General features: G+C 39.2%; 1 protein-coding gene across 6 annotated transcripts in view; it reads left to right on the forward strand.

Moving 5' to 3' along the window:
• The first annotated feature begins 66 nt into the window (after positions 1–66).
• Positions 67–18,254, forward strand: part of LOC146760558 (uncharacterized) — a 36,366-nt gene continuing 18,178 nt past the window's right edge. For all 6 annotated transcript variants that reach the window (XR_014947774.1, XR_014947776.1, XR_014947777.1 and 3 more), the window contains exon 1: positions 67–148. The gene's annotated coding sequence lies outside the window, so the exon portion shown is untranslated. The remainder of the gene's footprint in view (positions 149–18,254) is intronic.

Here is an 18,254-nt window from a genome sequence, read left to right on the forward strand (position 1 = left end):
ATAAATAAATAAATAAATAAATAAATAAAGGTATCTAGAAATAGTAATTCCTGCTTCAAATCTTGTAGGGCTGCTTGCTGTGACTGGCAAAAAACCACAGCAGAACCCACAGCACGGACACTTCAACCGGAGCTGGACCTTGAGTCAGGTACTTCTGTGCTTCTCTCTCTTACATGGGCAAGGTGTTGTTCATTTTCCCCATTGTACAATTGTTGTAACTTTCTGGACTCTGAAAGTTCTTCTTGAGGAAGTCCAGAGAAGCACTATAGTTTGTTATTAGCGGACATATCTGGGGAACATTTTAAACTATACAGAATTATCCAGGGCAAAAGTGTAGTTTGTATCTGCAGGTTCATGAAGGATAGGCTTGGCATATGGATTTGTCTCCTCTGTATCCTGTGATACAATGTGCTTTTGCTGTAGATTTTGTCTCACTGTTTTCACATCTTAGTTGATCAGTTAAAAAAAAAAAAAAAAAGACTAAAACCTGAGAGATGGATTTATTCTTAAATAACACAAATAATCATGTTGGTTATAATTGTTATTATGGCTCCTTTGGGAATCTGTTTTTATAAGCACTCAACCCTTTTGTCTTTCCTTTGGGACTGGGGCTATGTTGCGATTTATAAAGATACCAGACCTTAGGCTAAGTCAGTGTCCTCAGGGTTATGAGATGTTGCTAAATATCAAAACAAAATCCCAGTGTTCCAGTTCTTTAACTTCACTATGTTTAATTAGCCATTCCAATTAACCTTCTCTTTGTGTTCCCTCATGTTTAAAGGGTTATATTAAAAGTACTGTTGAATTAAAGCCATTTAAAATATGCTGAGTATATTTCAAGGCATTCAGAAAGCCTCTTATGTGAAGCTGTCCTCATTTCAGTTTTGCTAATGACTGGTCACCGGGGCCATATTTCCAACCCTCGGCACCTAGGTTGCAGAAATTGTAACAATATACCTGCATGTGCATCCAGGTCACAGCATGTTCAGGTGGGAAATCACTTTTGCAGATATTTTACCACTTTGCAAATGTCTGTGTACACAAAGGACATATAAGTGAAAGTATATAAATTCCTGCTCTGAGAGTTTAGACAACACCAAGCATTTTGGCAGAGGATTTTGCTCAGAGTTCTGAAAGAGACAAACAGCAAATAGTCAGTGCTTCTACAGTACTCCAAACAAGCTACAGTGGGAAAAACACTACATGGAAAAAACACTACATTTTCCACACCAACCAGTTCATAATATACAGTTCTTATGTTTTAATGTTGGATGAATAACACCAAGTAAAAAACTGTTTAAACACTGTATTGCAGGAAGAGGATATTAGAAATGCTTTCTCTGGCATACCACAACACACTCCCTCTGTGTCACAGACAAGGAATATCAGGATCTGTTCAGACAACGTGATATGAGGGTCTCCAAAACTGTCTCTGTAGTCTTTATGAACCTATGCATTTGTAAATATATGCTGATAGCACTCTGTGAGGTAGGAGAATACTATTATGCCCGCTTTATGATGCCCAAGGGTGACTATGTTTTTCAGATTTATGTTATATTAGGCAGCTTTTCACTTATTATTCTCTGTGCCTCCATTCTGTGGATGCTATTCATAAGACATCCAGGATTTAACTCATGGCTATGGACTTTGTCAAGGGGGAGCAGGTACCTGACAAATCCCTGACCTGGGGCTGTCATTGTAGATGTCTGCAGCACCAATGGGAGTGGAAGCCAGAACACATATCTCATTCATACACAACCCTTCCTGGTTTAACTTCCTCCTCTACTTGTACTGGAAGGCCTGATCTTTTTAATTCATTTTTTTGTTTGTAGGAGGAGATGGACTGCTCAGGGGTGAGTTATGATGAAAAAACAGCATTTATTTTGCAACTTTTTACATTTGGAAGAAACAGAGATATTTCTAAAAATCAGGCTACAGTGTTATTTTAGTTAAATATTGTTATTATAAATTGTTCCATCCAGAAGTCTGTTCTTACAAAGACCAAAGAAAATTCTAAAGGATGAAGAGGAAAAACAAGAGAGATGTTTATTTTATTGAAGCTGTGATATGAGAGACTTTCACTTAAGAAATCTGTTGGAGTCTGTCTTTGTTTTCTGAGACAAGGCCATTTAAAAATATCATATTTTGTATTAAATAGTTTGATGGCATAAATTCAATAAGGATATTGTCTAGTATGCTCCCTGTATGAGTTGAAATGAGTTACAGAGAACACCAGGAAAAGCAAAGATCCATTTCCTTTTTTCCTTCTCCCTACTTTCCACTGGTGAAACTCAACTGAAAAGCATGTGATTGAAATATAATCAAATAACCTGCTGGTGTCTAATAAAGAAGCACTGGTTGTTTAAATGACTATTCATAACAGACTTAGATGTCTCATAGTTGGCAATGGTTTAAGAATCAGATAACATCAAATCAGTTCAAATATGGGCTTAAGCTCCTTTGAAAAGGTACAAAGAACAAAGCCAACAGCATCACTGTCCACTTACTAGTTGGAGAGAAATGAAAACAACTCCTCCATTTAGGGCTCTTATCAAGCCTGTGTTGGAGTCTCAAGAGGATCAGCTACATAGGCATGTGATAAACTACAGATACTGAAAGCAGGAATAGATGAGACGTTTTACACAGAGACATAGAACCATAGATTCATTAAGGATGGAAAAGACTTCTACAATCATCTAGTCCAACTGTTCACCTGCCACCAATATCACCACACACCTGGCACACTGCCCTTCCTTCAGGTTTCATTTGAGTTCCTCAGGCACGACAGCTGCTGCCAGAGCTTACTCTAGGAGGTAAGTGTGAATGGCTGGAGAGACAGTCCTGCAGTAGGAGAACTCAGGAAAGCTCATGTTAGAGAACAAAAGGCCACACATGCATCTTTGTGTGCTCGAGATATATTTTTCAGATTCATTTATTAGCTACTGTATTGCTGATCTCCTGTTGAGCTTGCCTTAAGTGCAATGAGGACAGCAGTTATGAGCTCTGTACTTAAAAGAGCAGATTTGGGGCAAAGAAAGTATGCACATAACACGGATCTTTGAAGATGCATCTTTTTGTATTATCAGTAAAGGTGCATTCAGCAAATCCGACAGTTGTCACTGAGAGTGAGAAATAGAACAACAACAAAAAATTCCTCCCTTTGCTTCAGGCTCTTGGATGCACTGGATTAAGTTCATTGCTAATTAGACACAATTGTAAAGCACAATTATTTATGAACCTTCAATGGGCCGAATTCATGAAAGGAATAACGAGTCTATATTTCCCTTCTGTAGAATTTTAATGAAGAAATGGCATTACTATTCATTATTTATCCACTTGCAAATTGTAATGAATAGTTCTGCTGGCAAACACCAAATTTCTGTATTTACAGAAAGGCGGAACATGTGTAGATAATAACAGTTCTGTGTGTATGAAGTGCTGTATTTCTATAGATATAGAGATAAAGAAATTATCACCAGGACTATTCATTAAATTTTGGAAGTAGTAAATAATAAATAGGTCTAACGGTTATTCATTAAAATCCACCAGACATGAAATATCAACTTCACCTTTCTTTCATGGGCCCAATGAATATTTCTCCAAGAATTCTGGCTTTTATGAATATTTTGATTTTTCTCCTCCTGACACTGTTTTATATGCAGTCCTTACTTTAAATTAAATTAAATTAAATAATACTAGTGCATGTATTCTCATGATTTCCACAATTCATGATGCTGCAAAACAGATGAGTTAAAGCGCCAGTCATTCCTGCCTAAGGGACCGTATGTCCCTGTCCTTGGGCCTGCATGGCCGCAAGGTTAGGACTGAAGGCTGAATGGCGTCACCTGAGGAATGTCACTTAAAAGTACTCCTAGGATTGAATTATGTATTGTATTAATTAATCTTCACAAAGCTAAAATTTCAATGCTGTTCTAATTCCATAAATAGTAATTGAACTCTTTGAACCTAATAAGAACACAGACATTGACTTTTTAAACTCCAGTGGAATACACGATATTAGAAAAAGCCTTGCAGCTGAATTAATTGTGAACTGCCAGGTAAAGAGAAATGTCAAACACGACAGCAACATTTTGGCACCATGTAAGCAGACCTTAGGGCCAGGTGATCCAAGCTGCTTGCAGACTGGGGCTTTTCTTACACTGTTGAATTGTAAGAGATCTGTTATTGAAAGCTGATCTTCTTGTAACTGAATACTTTTTATAGCTAAGAATCTGAGGCTCTTATAAATCTCACCAAGTTTAAAATTAATACAGAAGAAATCTAATCTGTTAGTCTTGACTTCCTTTAAGTATCCTGCAGTTTGATTTAGACTGTGAAGTGGGGAGAACACACAGTTTTCAAGCTATAAGCAGAAACATACCTGGCTTTAGGAGCTGAAAGTTGCCATCCTTCCAAAAGTCTTCTGGCATGTACACCAGGCTGAGGAGGAGGGATGGGTGGTATAATGCTGTAATGTATATGGTGGAAAGTACAGCAATAATAGCTGAGTGACACAATCCTAGGCTACAGCAAATGAAAACAAGCCTAAATGGAGCAGCCGTGGGCACAGAAACAAAGGGAAAAAACCTGCTTACTTCTTGAAAGCCTCCACACTAGGCAGGGATCTCCAGCAAGATGCCCTCACCTCCACTGCCAGCCTTTAAATGAGGTCTGAGAAGAGATACATCCTGGCTCCACCCCTTCCAGCCACTCAGGTACACTGCATACACCTGAGCTCCCTTGGGTTAGCCCTGCCTTCCCACTAGGTGCTCATCACTGCTTCAGGCCATGACTTGCATTTCTACTACACTCCACCCTTTCACAGCACAAATCATAGAACAGCCTGGTTTGAAAGGGATTTCATTGTTTCTGGGAAAAGCTCTTCTGAAAGATCGTTAAATTCTGGTGAGAAGCTTCATGCCATTGTGCATCTGTAGCAGTTGGCCATCATTCGTGTAACAGTGTAGCATAATGGTCAATGCTCACCATTTAAATGTGGGTCAAACCACATTATTAAACCAGGACTCCTTGCTGGATTGCACGTGCCAAAAGGCCCCTTTGCATTTGACACACAATTTCAAGGATCCACACAGTTCCCAGCAACAAAGCAGGGCTTGCAGCCCCACAGTGCTACTGGCCTCCTCCCATAGGGAGAGAGCAGGCACTGGCACGTGGTCCGTGCTGCGCTCAGATCAGCTCTAAAACATCTGTTTGGCTCTGGAGAAGCATGCTGCTTTCCCTTGCTTTTCAAGTTTGCTTTCCTGTATGTAACATTTACATCATGATTTAAAAACAATTTTACACATAATAAAGTTTAACTATTTGATATTTTTCATTTCAAAACTAAATAACAGACATTTAAGAGAATATTTCTTTTTAATGACACACATGATAGTATTTTAAAGCTCCAAATGGCATCCACAGTGAATTTTTCAGTCTTTTTCTAGCATCTACTCTATCAGGCAACTTTGCCCATATTTACAATTTTTTTTCTTGAGATGTTTTACTGCGTTTGGTAGAACTAACATCTGCTTCTCCAGGGACTCTTGTATTTATGACAATTGGAGACGTTTTTGAAAACTATTTGAATTAAGCTCAGGCTCAGGAGCTGCTTGTACCCGTGCCGTGTTCACTGATGACATTTGACAGAGCTGTTAATCCCTCTTGACTCTGATGTATGAGATCACATTGCAGGAGCAGGAGCGACCCAGTGATATACACACATGCAAAGTAACATTCACCCATTAGTTGCTGTTAGCACAAAACAAGATCCCCAGCCCACGGCTGAGCACTGCTGCCTTTCAGAGCTGATGTGCTCCTTAGTGCCACGGCAGCTTTTCCTGGCCCAGAAGAGGCGACCTGCATGCGAGACTTTTTTTTTTTTTGCCCAGCATGGCCCTGCAAACAGCATCCTGCATCCTTCTACCTTCATGGCCATAAAAACAATTGCCAAGACTTTTGGTTCATCCTTCCGCATAACAAAGTCCAAAAGAACTAATTATGAAAAGAAAAACCATTGTTGCCAAGCAAGCCACAATTATCACATCAACAGCCATATTCTTTTGTGTAAACTATCTTAAAAAAAAAAAATAAATAAAATCAAAACACACACGCACACACATACACAAAGAGCAAGAATTCTCTTGGGATTGTTACTGATGAAACCTCTTATTTTCTCTAGAGTGATGGTCCTTGGGGAATTCCGTGAGTTGTGAGAAAACCAAGGTGTTGCAATGTAATGTAACATTATGATTTAAAGACGATTATCATTTCTCTTAAGTGCTGAATCCGCAGTATCTTTTTCTGCACACTTTTAAGAAATGTGCCGCTAGACAAATCTCCAAAAGAGAGAAGTGATGCTTCTACATTAAAGTGATATCTTTGGACTTCATAAATTTGATTGCAAATATAATTCTAAGCGTGACACTATTTATGTTAGAAATATAAAAATAAATATTTTCAGTTGTTTTCAAGTCTCTAAATCAAAGTACTAAATGGAGCCTTCCCCAGTAGCCTGTCTGCTCTGCTTGCATGGATCTGACTCTTAGCTTTTTGGTCACAATGATTTATCTATCTGTGCTAACATTTAAAAAAATAAATAAATAAAAAGGGAGAAAAAGAAAAGGAAAAGACAAGCAAAAGAATGGCATGAATCAACCTGGACAATAAGTGACTTTTTCAACTAAAGAAAGATATATTGATTCCTGAATATGCAATGCCTTTGACATTGCCTGGAAGGGCGTTTCCTTGGTCAAGAAGACCAGGTCCTTTCACTGATTGCATATTAGCCCTTCTGTTCTTCCACATGTCTAATTATTCTTACAATTAAAATAGATTGCATGATCTTTCATCTAAATCTTTCTCTTTAAGAAAAAGAGAATTTAAACTCTAATTTATGAACTTAGATCTTATTAACCTTTCATTCGATTAGCTTCTGTGCCTTGATCTTGTAAACAGGCTATTATACCTTTTGCAATTTTATTCGGTATGTGCTTTTTCAAGACAGCCAGAAAACCAAACATTGTGCTCACCTGCACAGCCTAAACTAAACATTTCTTGCTCCCGCACCCTTGCTTAGTGTCCCGAGTCCCATAAGCAACTCCAAAACATAGATAAATGTAACCAATAAACAATCCATGTTAACAAATAGAAACTGAGCTGACTTTGGCCAGTGGTTTCCCAAAACAGTGCTTCCATCCAGAGCATGCAGACATTCACTGCTTTGCCTTCTCCCAAAGGAATGGGCTCTCCATTCCTACTGCTGTTTCTTCAGACATGCTTTGTTTTCCTACCTCTGCTATTTCCATCAGGCACAGTTGTCTTTATTTCCTGTTTTCCTCCACTCTTTATATTTCTTCCCTCTTCATACAGTCATCAGGACTTCTATTTTAAAAAATCAGTCACGCTGCTCCTTTTGCCCCCTAGTTTTTATTATTTACTCCTCTTGGTTTTTGACTGTGCTCCCCTCTACTCTTCAATTCATGTAATGCAGTCTCACCACTTCTTTCTTCCATTCCATTTTCAGATATTCTTGTTCTCCTTTTCCTCTTACTCCAAAATTCCATATCTGCTGCTGATGCGCCCTGCTACATTCATCCTCCTGCCAGTATGCAAGAAGGGTGATGGTATTTTCCAAAGACAGAGATGAGATGCTTCTCTCAAGAAGTAAGACGTTGTCAGGCCGCATCACCTAACTCCCAATAGCTAACCACAAGTAGTGTCCATGGTGGGACAGCATCTCCAAGAGAAGCTCAGGAAAATGGAAAGGTAGGAAATGCTTTATCTTGTGAGGTGCAATTACACTGTTTCTCAGTTTACAAAGCTTAAGAAGTATAGCTTTGCTCTATCTTGTGTAAGAAAAAAACAGAGAAGGGATTTTCAATTCTTTATGGTTTAAATAAATTCTGGAAGATAGGTGCAAACAAAACTGGAGTTCTGACTTCAGGACTTCGAAGAAGGAAAAGAGAAAGGGATTTTTTGCAGGATAAAGGAACAACCAACAGTACAAACCAAGGGTGCATTCAATAACACAAGAGCTCTTGGGAAAGGCACTGCTGGGAGCACAGAAGGACAAGTCTGCTTTGACATGATGGTAACTGAATTTTCCATTTATAGTTCAGACTTAACTGTGGTCTTAGTCTCACCCAGCTATGAGAATAGAAAGCTCCTGCTTCTATATGCAGATTGCTGCAAGGATGGAAGGAAGTACTGTGATTTCTGTTTGTGCAGTTGTATGGGAAATTGGTAATCACAGCCTGAACCTCTGATTAATCAGCTGAAGCAAGTGTCAGGTCAGCTGTGGAAGCACAGGTGAGGGTAATTTAGCTGTGCTCCCAGAAGGGGTGGAGCTTGACTCCCCCTCCTCTAGACCTCATTTAAGGGCTGACCACCACTAAGGCAGCATCTCTTGGAGATTGAAGTCTCCTTGTTGGAGACTGTCTCAGTGGTTCCCAGCAGACTGAAGGCTTCCATATGGGGGAGTTTTTCCTGTAAATAACCTTTTGGATATTTATCACCATCCTTCTTGTTATCACCATCTTTGTGTTATTTTCACCTTACAGCGGTGCTTTGTAGCTGGAGTTCAATACAACGCATTGCAATACTGGCCTAAAAGTACAAAATCAAGTATGTACAAATGACACGTAGCTACCCTGGACTGGAGACTTTTTCAGTTGTTGATTCATTTAGAGTATGTCATATAGTCATAAATACAATGAACAAATCCTGGTTTTTCTTCAACTTTTCTTCCTTTGCTTTTCTTACTTCAGTTGTATTTGCTTCTCACAAATTCTTGATTACCAAGCCCTAGAAACAAACTACACCAACCCGCCAAAACAAGTCCAGCTTTGGGATCAACTGTGTGCCTTCATGAATGATCAATGAATTAGCGTTCTGTAAATCTTAGTGTTTGGTTTCTCTTTTATTTCTGATGGTTGCATAAAGTCATTCCACTCAGTATGTTTGCACTAGTAAAAATGCGAAATAGCCAGGTCACTGAAGAGTGAACTGACACACACACACATTTGTGCATAGAGCTTTTTAAGGGAAGCAAAGTAGGATGCTATTTGTGTTTCCTGTACACAGGGAACCGAAGTTAATTTGTAGGTTGGTGAGAGAAAGCTTGTGACACTGCACTCCATTTCACATCAAGAGACATTAACTTGAAATTACTGTTTCCAAGGGAAACACTTATGACTCAAAGCATTAATTTGCATTAGCCCACGATAAGGCTAGCCTGTAAATTGAGTTATTGAAAATAACTCGCAACCATAGCACTAAGGAAGGAATTAACTAGGCATGTTTTCCTATAAACATGAGCTGATATTTTTTTTCCAGGTAGTTAAAATACTAAAAAAGTGTGCAACATGTAATCAATTTAGTTTTCTAGTAAATTCATTATTAAACAAATTGTCACAATGGAGGTAATCAGTCTGGATAAATTTGAGCTGGCTGGGTTTTATCTCCTCACCTTTTACTTTCATACGAACAGCCTATTAAAGCCCATGGTTTGGGACAAGCTCTACATTTTTCTCTTACAGCTGTGAGGACAATGGTCATTCTTTACAAATTTAGTTCAAGGTAATGTGATGTTCTACCCAATCTGGCAGAAAGATTTATAACTTAGCAACTGGGGCCTAAATTTCTGTGTTGTAAGCAAGTCTGGTCTCAGGTAGATTTCACTTCTTTTGGACATCATAAGGATTATTTAGAAAATCTCCATGAAATGCTCTCTTTACCCTTTGTGTGCTCCTATGATAACTACTCCAAGAAAGTTAACAGTTGCTATTACTAACTGAAACCTACCCCAAACAAATTATTCTAAACTGTTGCTGATTAGCAGTTGCACAGGTACCACTGCTTTAAGCACAGGGTGAGCACTGATTCCCTCGAATCAGTGTAGTCAGCCAGGACCCACTTTTCTGTCCTCACTCAGCAAATGTTTGCGGAGTTTCCTGGTTTTAAGAGAGGTAGGCTTTCTTCTTACCTCTCAGAATGGTGCCCCAGAGGGAAGTGCAGACAGCTCCCTCCTAGCAGATGCGTTCCCCTTGCCAGCATACCCAATCACGCTGAGGGCACCCACCTAGTACTCTCCAAATGCCCTTCCAATGTACCAGATCCAAAGACATTCTGGAAGAGAGGAAAACAAGGAAGACTCATTTTCTAGAATGCAAATATTTAATTCCAAATGCTCTCCCCTTTTGTGCATTACCTTCTGCACATATGCACGTACTGTAACAGCTATCTATTTTAATTTTTTTTCCCCCTTCCTTCCTTATTTCTTCCAACCACACAATGGCCTTCCAACCCTAGCAGTACAGGTGCAGTGCTGCAGGCACTGGGGCAGTGCTGATAGAGCAAAGCTTGGAAGGATCCAGCTCCACCAGTATGTGACATGATTTCCCTCTTCTCCACGGTGAAGTGGAGCATTGAAACTGGAGGTTTGCTCTAGACTGGGAGGGAAAAAACAACCCATTGAGCTACCCAATAGATAAGTGCACCTCAGAATTGCAGGCATGGCTTTTCTGGACTACGCATGGGATGTCTGGTTGTCTGCTTGCACATCTATACATTAAATAACATCATCTATAAGGCAGGTGACAACATTGCATATGTAGGTGAAGAGCATCCATACTGAAGCAGACTTAAACCCTGGTGTCTGCCATGTACATGGTGCATTGCAATGGAGCGGAGCTCTGCCTCGTGCTGCCTGGCCCTGCCCATCACATCCCATATTCTCTGCCTGCCATGCCTGACAGGGCACCCTGCAGTGTATCCCTCAATTGCTTCTCATGAGTAAGGACATTATTTTTGATCCAAACTAATATGTAATTATCTATTTCAGAATGTTTTATTAGGAATTAGGACCCTTTTTATATTTTAACCAAACATATTCATTTCACAGCATGTTAAAAATCATTTTCTCTCCCCTAACTGTGTTTATCCTTTCTCTGTAATATTTCACAGCTGAAGTCCTTTTCTAAGAGAGCTTGAAAAATATGGTCTAGGTTTATTTTCATAAATTCAGCATGTACGGACAAAATGCGTCCTCTCCTTTCTTGTCCTTAGCATTCTAAAATGTACCTGTGTTCAAATATTAAGAAATAAAACAAATATAAATTATGCATTTTCCAAGTTAATTTAAAATGCATTATGCACTGCTTTGTTCTCTGGAATTAGTATTATTAAGGGGACAGATCTGTATGGATTAATTTTGAGTCAGTTTATTCACTTCTTTGTAATTCAGTGGCAAGGATTTCTGTCCCCAGGCGTCAAATTAAAATTTTTACTGTAAGTAACACATACACAATATGGACCTCTTTGTATTGTTTCTTTGTTTTTCTATCAGACAGCGTATTTACATACTGCATTATTTCACAAACCCATCTCTTTCAAAGTAAACAAAACTTTCCCTTGTTCAAAACGATTTAAAAAGCCCACTCCCGTTGTCACTGCACCCAGGTGGCACCTGGTGCTGGTTTCATGGGGCTGGGGGTGGTCTTAACCAAATAACACATCCTATTCAGCTGTGCCTTCCCTGAGGTTTATCACAAGCTGAATAACCACCAAACCTCTCACCCCTTCTAAATGTTTTGGCGGTGTTTGAGCTGCTTCTTTATGATTTTTGTAAAAAGCAGCAAGGAGGTATTCAATAATCATTTTAAAGCTCTGTGGTTCTTGCAATAATTCTTTGCTCTTAGATGTTTTAAATCTTTATTTTTCCCTAAACTGAGCAAGAAAATAGAGTCTGCTTTCTTAATTAGTCTTCTTTAAACAAAATATCCTTTCATATGCACTAATAAAGACTAAGGATCATTTCTGTCTTGTTTAAATAACTGCTTGCTGTAGTATAAAATTGTAAGAGACATGATGCAGATCAAGATGCTGGCTTGAAGTGGAGAAGAGGAACAAGCAGTGCAATAATAAGCAGATTTTAATGATTTACTATAAATCAGCATTTTTGCCCTGTCAGTGAGATTGAAGAGGCAGACAGCTCCTCACATGTCTGCCTAGCAAATGTCTTCCTGATGAATCATGTGCTCTGAATCACTGATCACAACATTCAAACAGCACATCCAAATAATGAGGAAAACATATACACAGCATTCCTGCGGCTGATCTCAAACTGCAGGAATATGTGTTTTTAGTGGTGTGGTAGTTAAACCCCTACACTGATACTGTGTCAGTGCAGCAGAGGGTAATATAAGGTTAACTATTGATGCCCTCGCTTCACTTCCACTCATTAAACCAATGGTGAAAATCTGATCTTTACATACCCTGTAAGAAAAAAGACAGCAAAGCCGGATAACGATGTATATTTTTAAGGAAGGAAATGCATCAGCTGCTCCAACATTATTTCCATTAATTAGAAAACTGCCCAGGCTATTGTTTTCTATACCGGATAGCTCAGATGACCATTGTTAATAATGTCAGGTGGTCACTAAGAATAACAGCAGTTCTAAAATGTTGTATGCACTGCATAATGCACCGTGTTCCTCCTTGCAATCCTGCCAGCTCCTTTGGGTAACTAAATAATTGTCACCAAGGCTCCTGCTAACAGAGGGGTATGACTGAGTGGGGTTCTTCCCAGCAGAACTCACAGTTTCAGGGTGGCAGAGCCAGGGAAAAGCCACAGGGCTGGGCGGGATGAGGGGCAGTCCCACGATGGCACCACGGAGCCAAGCCCTGTCATAATTCCCATGGATGATGCTCCCACTGGCAGCAGCCTCAGACGGGCTGAAAAACACAGGAACTGAGCCACCTTATTTCCTCAGATTCAGGAAGGCTGATAATCTCCCAGCAGGAGTGGCTGTGATAATTGCCTTCCTCTGCAGCAGGAGATGGTCCAGTGAGGACTTCTCACTGTGCTGCACCCAGAGAGGGTGATCCATCTGCAGGTCAGTGCAGAGGACCTCATCCTGCAGCTCATAATGTGACTGCTCACCAATGGAAGCAGGACTTCAGCTTCCAGCACTCTGTCCCTTAACCTGTTATTAATGCCATCACTTATTCAGCAAACAGTTATGAAGGAAATAATTTTGTACAAGGAGGAACTGCAGATTTAGAGGCTTAAAAAGCAGAGCATCCCAGCTTTGGTGGTGATCTTTTGACAGATAGTGACTTGTAATTCCTCATTTTTTGGGCTGTAACTTTTGCGTTTATTGCTAATTTTCTGCACTGCTCTAAAAGCATAGTGCACGTTTACTTTAATATTTGTTAGTACCACTGATATTCATAGTATCTGCAGCTCTGTTTAACCTCGTGCTGACCTGGTCACAAATTTGTCCTAGAGATCACACGGAGGTGCTGGCACTGGGCACCCATCTCTGGTTGTCCTCCATGTCCCCACAGCCTGCCACCCATTTGCTGCATTAACACTCGAGATGTTTTGCAAAACACTGCTGCCTGTTGTTTGGAGACATGAAATTCAGAGTCCTCATCTTCTCTGGTTTGCACTCGGGGGAAAAAAAATAATAATGGGCTTTTAAAACAATAAAATGACAATGTATTTTAAACATGACCACGTCAGGCTCAAAAATGTTTTTCGAAAGCAAATCCATTTGTTTAATTTGAATAAGAACATACTTAATTTCATGGTCATTTGGTTAAAGCAGTTATTTTTATTAATGTGTTATTGAGCTGGAAACTGAGGGCACTGGTCAGTTTGCTACTGTATAACTCATTGCTCGGAGAATGAAGTCTAACAGTACAAAGGGGAGAACTCGCGTGTGCTATTTAAAGCATCACAATGGAATATTTGATCTGTGTTCGTATTTTATTCAAAGTAAGGAAGGGGGAAAAAAAAAAACAAAACGCTCAGACTGCTGATTTCTGCAGAAAAAAATCTGCAAATGAACTGTTCTATTAGCACAAATGTACAAAAGTCTTTAGAACCTCTCTCTTCAAAAGCATAATTAGGTATTTATTTCAGACATACTAACATCTTTGCAGTAGCTAATAAGATGCAGCCCATTTGAATATTAATATAATAAATGATTAAATTAAACAGCAAGATTCAGACTCAGAAATAGCCTTTATAGGTCCCAGGGGGTCACTAAAACTGTATTCCATTTCTTCCTACAGTTAACATAGTACAAGGGACATGAATGCGTAAAGCAATATTTGTCTTATGAAACATGGAGTTTTATATTGTGCTATTCAGTTTTATTACTCCACAGTTTGAAGCTGAGGCCTGTGATGAAGTCACCATGCTGGGACCCAACAGCAACTCTTCCTGTTTCAGTGCGTTTTTGGCATCCAAGTGACGCATCGCTGCTTTGGCAGAGGCAGGGCTCATGGCAGGCTACATATAAATAGGTTAACAATGGTGGCACTTGATAAACAAATAACGCCACGCACAGAAAGTTGGAGTAAAGTAAATGGCTTAGGAATTTCTCATTTGTACATTATTCTGTATTTATTATTAATAATATGTACCCAATAATGTGCAGAATTAATATCAACAGCACTAGGATGATGGGTTGGGCTTATTTTTTTTCCCCCTGTACACCAGATAAAAGAAAAATAGGCAAAGCAGGCAATTATAATTGGCCATTATTCCAATAAAGGTGTTTCCCTTCTCAAATTAGTCCATGAAAACTGCACACTATCCAAATCCCATGAACCTGAGAGGTGTTAATAAACATCTGGTCATGGTTTTTGCTTAATTAGCAATCCGTAGTTTGGACTGAAGGCTGTTTATGTAAAACAAAACACACTTACATGCATGCTCACATGCACACTCTCCCTCTTTGTAGCACTACCAAAGAGAAGTGGGTCTGTGTTGTGAGCCGCAGCCCTTCAGCAGTCCAAACCTCCTCCCCTTAAATGCTTGGTGGGAGAATTGCATTTTTAAGTCTTATCATTTGTCACACAGCAGAATGAAATGAAAGCTATTTGGATTTGCCTCTTTCTGATCATTTTACCAGACTAACGTCACCTCAATCAGACCTGCAAAACCCCTGTATTTTATTGGAAACAAAATTTCCATTTTTAAATGCAAAAAGAAATTGCACACTTACCGCAGGTTACAGGGGAAAAAAAATGCCATTTTATTATTCTTAGCATCCAAAATCTTACCGCACTATCTCTCTAAGGAGCAGCATTGGCAGGAAGGTAATGGATAAACATGCAACCAGGCTCGCAAGACTATACTGTCTAAATTAGATAAAAGTAGGAAGAAAACTCCAAGATAAGTGGTACAAAGTAAATCAAAACAAATCATCTTACCAAACTTTATTCGCATCTGATACCATTTTTAGAAATTAAGGTCAGTTTTGTGGAACTAATAGGGAGTTACACCTATATATCTTGGGCACCATGACAATGCTTGAGAGGAAGATTTATACACTATGGTTGCAGATGCAGAAGAAAGATATGAGAGATCAAATGGAAGTGCATGATAACAAATGAAAAATGGTCCCCACAGCCCATAAATTAATTGAGAAAAGAAGGTTGTCATTATTTGAACATGCTTTAAAATAAGGTATGGGGTCCAGATGGCAGAGAATAGATAGGCCAACAAAGTTTGAGTAATTGATGACTTAAAAATAAAACAAGATCTTAAAGAAATGAATCACGTTGGGAGAGTTAGAGGAGGAATATTAGATGAAAAAGCACAAAAACTCCTCGAAACTTCAGAGCAAAAATCAAAGTATAGGAAAACAGACATTTTTTTGTGAAGCATCTAAATAAATGTAAGTAATAAATATTTCAGGCAGCAATTGTATCCCCATTAAGGACGCTTTTCTATTGTCATTTCATTAACCTATTCAGCTTTGTTTTCATGGTTTTATTTTCTCTTTATTTTTTCTTTTTTTTCTTTTTTTTTTTTTCTTTTTTTTTTTTTTCTTTTTCCTGTGGTCTCAGACCGTCTTGCAAATGAACTGAAAGAAATTAGCCAGGCCTGTGCTACAAAAATCACAATTACCATTTCTGCTCCCATCACTGTTGTTAGCACAGAAGGTCACGGCAAAGAGCCCTTTGGTAAACAGCGAGATGCTTCCCAGTGCTCAGCGTTGGCGCTTACAGTATCCTATTTCCAGCAGCACAGCTTGTTGTGCGGGTTACAACCAAACCCTTCTTTGCCTCATTTGCAGGTTAGTGGGGTCAGGTGGATCAGGGAGGAAGTGACAACACTCGCATGCATTTTACTAGCTTTTTTTCATGTTTTTCTTTCCCTCCCTCTACTCTTCTTCAGCCCCACACTGAAGGAGTGGGATCGTGTGCCTCTAAACAGCATTTCAGTAGTAGGCAATGTCATGTCATTAATAAATAAACTAGGTACAATTTCATTTTTGGTTCTGATATTCCTCCCACAGAGAATAGGAAAACAGCTGTACAGAGTGTGTGCGTGCATACAGGTGTGTGTATACATGTTTGCGTACATATCTGTAGGGGTGTGTGTGTGTGTATGCATGTGTGCACTTTCCATATTTATCACTTTTCAGTACATTAGAGCATTTAGTACTTCGGAAGGCACTCATCCAAGCAGAGCTCCATGTAAATGCACTGTGTACAAGCCAAGAAAGAACGGCTCCAGGCTGATAGAAACCTCAGAAGTATGTTAAATCATAGTACTCAACTGTTCCTCATTAGAACACTCCTCGTCTCTTGTTTTTTTCCTTCCACTTAAAAAATTTTTTTTTTCCTCAAAGCCACTTATTTCAATGCTGCACTCTAGGAGCAGATTATGAATATTCAGATTGGAAATAGAGCACCACCTAATAACGAGGAACACAAAGGAGGCTGAAATGTATTCAGCCTCTTATTTACATTGTTATGAGATATTGCATTATAAAACAATGGCTCCATTCCACACTGTATCTGCTACCCCTCGCATTAGGCTCCTTGGGAACTTATTATTGATGACAAAAATGCATCTAATGAGAGAATGCAGGCTTGCTAAATGTATAGGTAAGCTATATTGCCTATAAGAAAGATAGCCCTAAAGGAAAAAACATCAAAGCCTGAGAGCTGATTTGTTCAGAAGTGCAACTGAGATGAGAAGAAAAGCAAACTTGGGGACCTTCCCATCACTGTGCACAATGATGTCATTAAGGTGCATTAATCTCAAAAAAAGATGCTACATACAGGAAAACTAAAACGTGCCCCTCAGTGCGGAAGGGTTGAAAATATTCAGAGGACAGAAATATACAGGCAACAAACATTTCAAGGGAAAGATAGTTGCCAGCAGGATTGATTTGAATACTCAAACCGGTGATTTATTTTTCATGCTTCTCATAAAAAGAAGAGATTCTTTCTTCCCCTCCTCTCTCCCTCGCTTTCGTGCCCGCTCGCTCTTTCCCAGACAGTAGAAAGGATGGGATGAGAATCGCCCATTGAGCAATGGCTGCCCTTTCACAGGCGCTACAAATGAATGCAGGATGCTGGATAGGCCAATTCAGACACCTTGCAAGGAGTGTATCAAAAATGGGATAATCCACATCCTTTGCATTTGTAATGGAAGAAAGGGGAAAAAAAAGGACAATTTCATTAAAAGTCTAGCCTCTGTAAAGAGAATGCTAAATAGTTTCATACCCCAAACCCATGCTGCTTTGAATGCAAGTCCTGCCTCGCCCTTAACCAAAATGAAATTTCACAAATCCAGCTGTATGTATAGAATGGAAATGAAAGGCAAAATATTTACTCATGGACTCAGCAGTCCTGGTTTTAAGAGGGAGGGGGTTAACTATTGATTTTTTAACAATATAAATTTAGCATATTTCACATGATCCATTACATTCCTTAGAACCATTAAGATGCAGTTTACATGATTTATTCAGAATAAGGTCCACTTTTAGCTATATTTAAGCCTCCTATTTGTTATTTAACATGTGTTTAATGTTTTCTGTCCCTGCTGTGCACAGCTGCAAGCTGCTATTTTTTGGCAATTTTTGTGACTGTGAAGTGATTTGTGTCTTTGAATCTCACCTTTCTATTCTATGGCCTGCTGTTTGGTTTTTTTTTCCAAACTTAAAGAAATAAGTTGCACTGCATTATGACCTCTACTTCACTTCGTGAAGTAAACACGAGTTCTAAAAGGGACATAAAAAACATGGCAGGTATCCTTATGGGGTAGATACAAGGACATGCATGTAATTGATTTAGCGTTTTGTGACACTGCAATTCAAAGCTGTTTAAGAAAAACCTTCTAAAAATTCGGTAATGACATAGGAACTACTAATTGAGTGCTGGCAAACACTTCACTCACCGCTTACAGCACAGGCACATAAATCCTCCATGGCAGGGAGTCC

Source organism: Coturnix japonica, chromosome 6 (assembly GCF_054131305.1).
Source record: "Coturnix japonica strain WE chromosome 6, WE-NBRP24, whole genome shotgun sequence".
In the NCBI taxonomy this organism is placed as follows: Eukaryota; Metazoa; Chordata; class Aves; order Galliformes; family Phasianidae; genus Coturnix; species Coturnix japonica.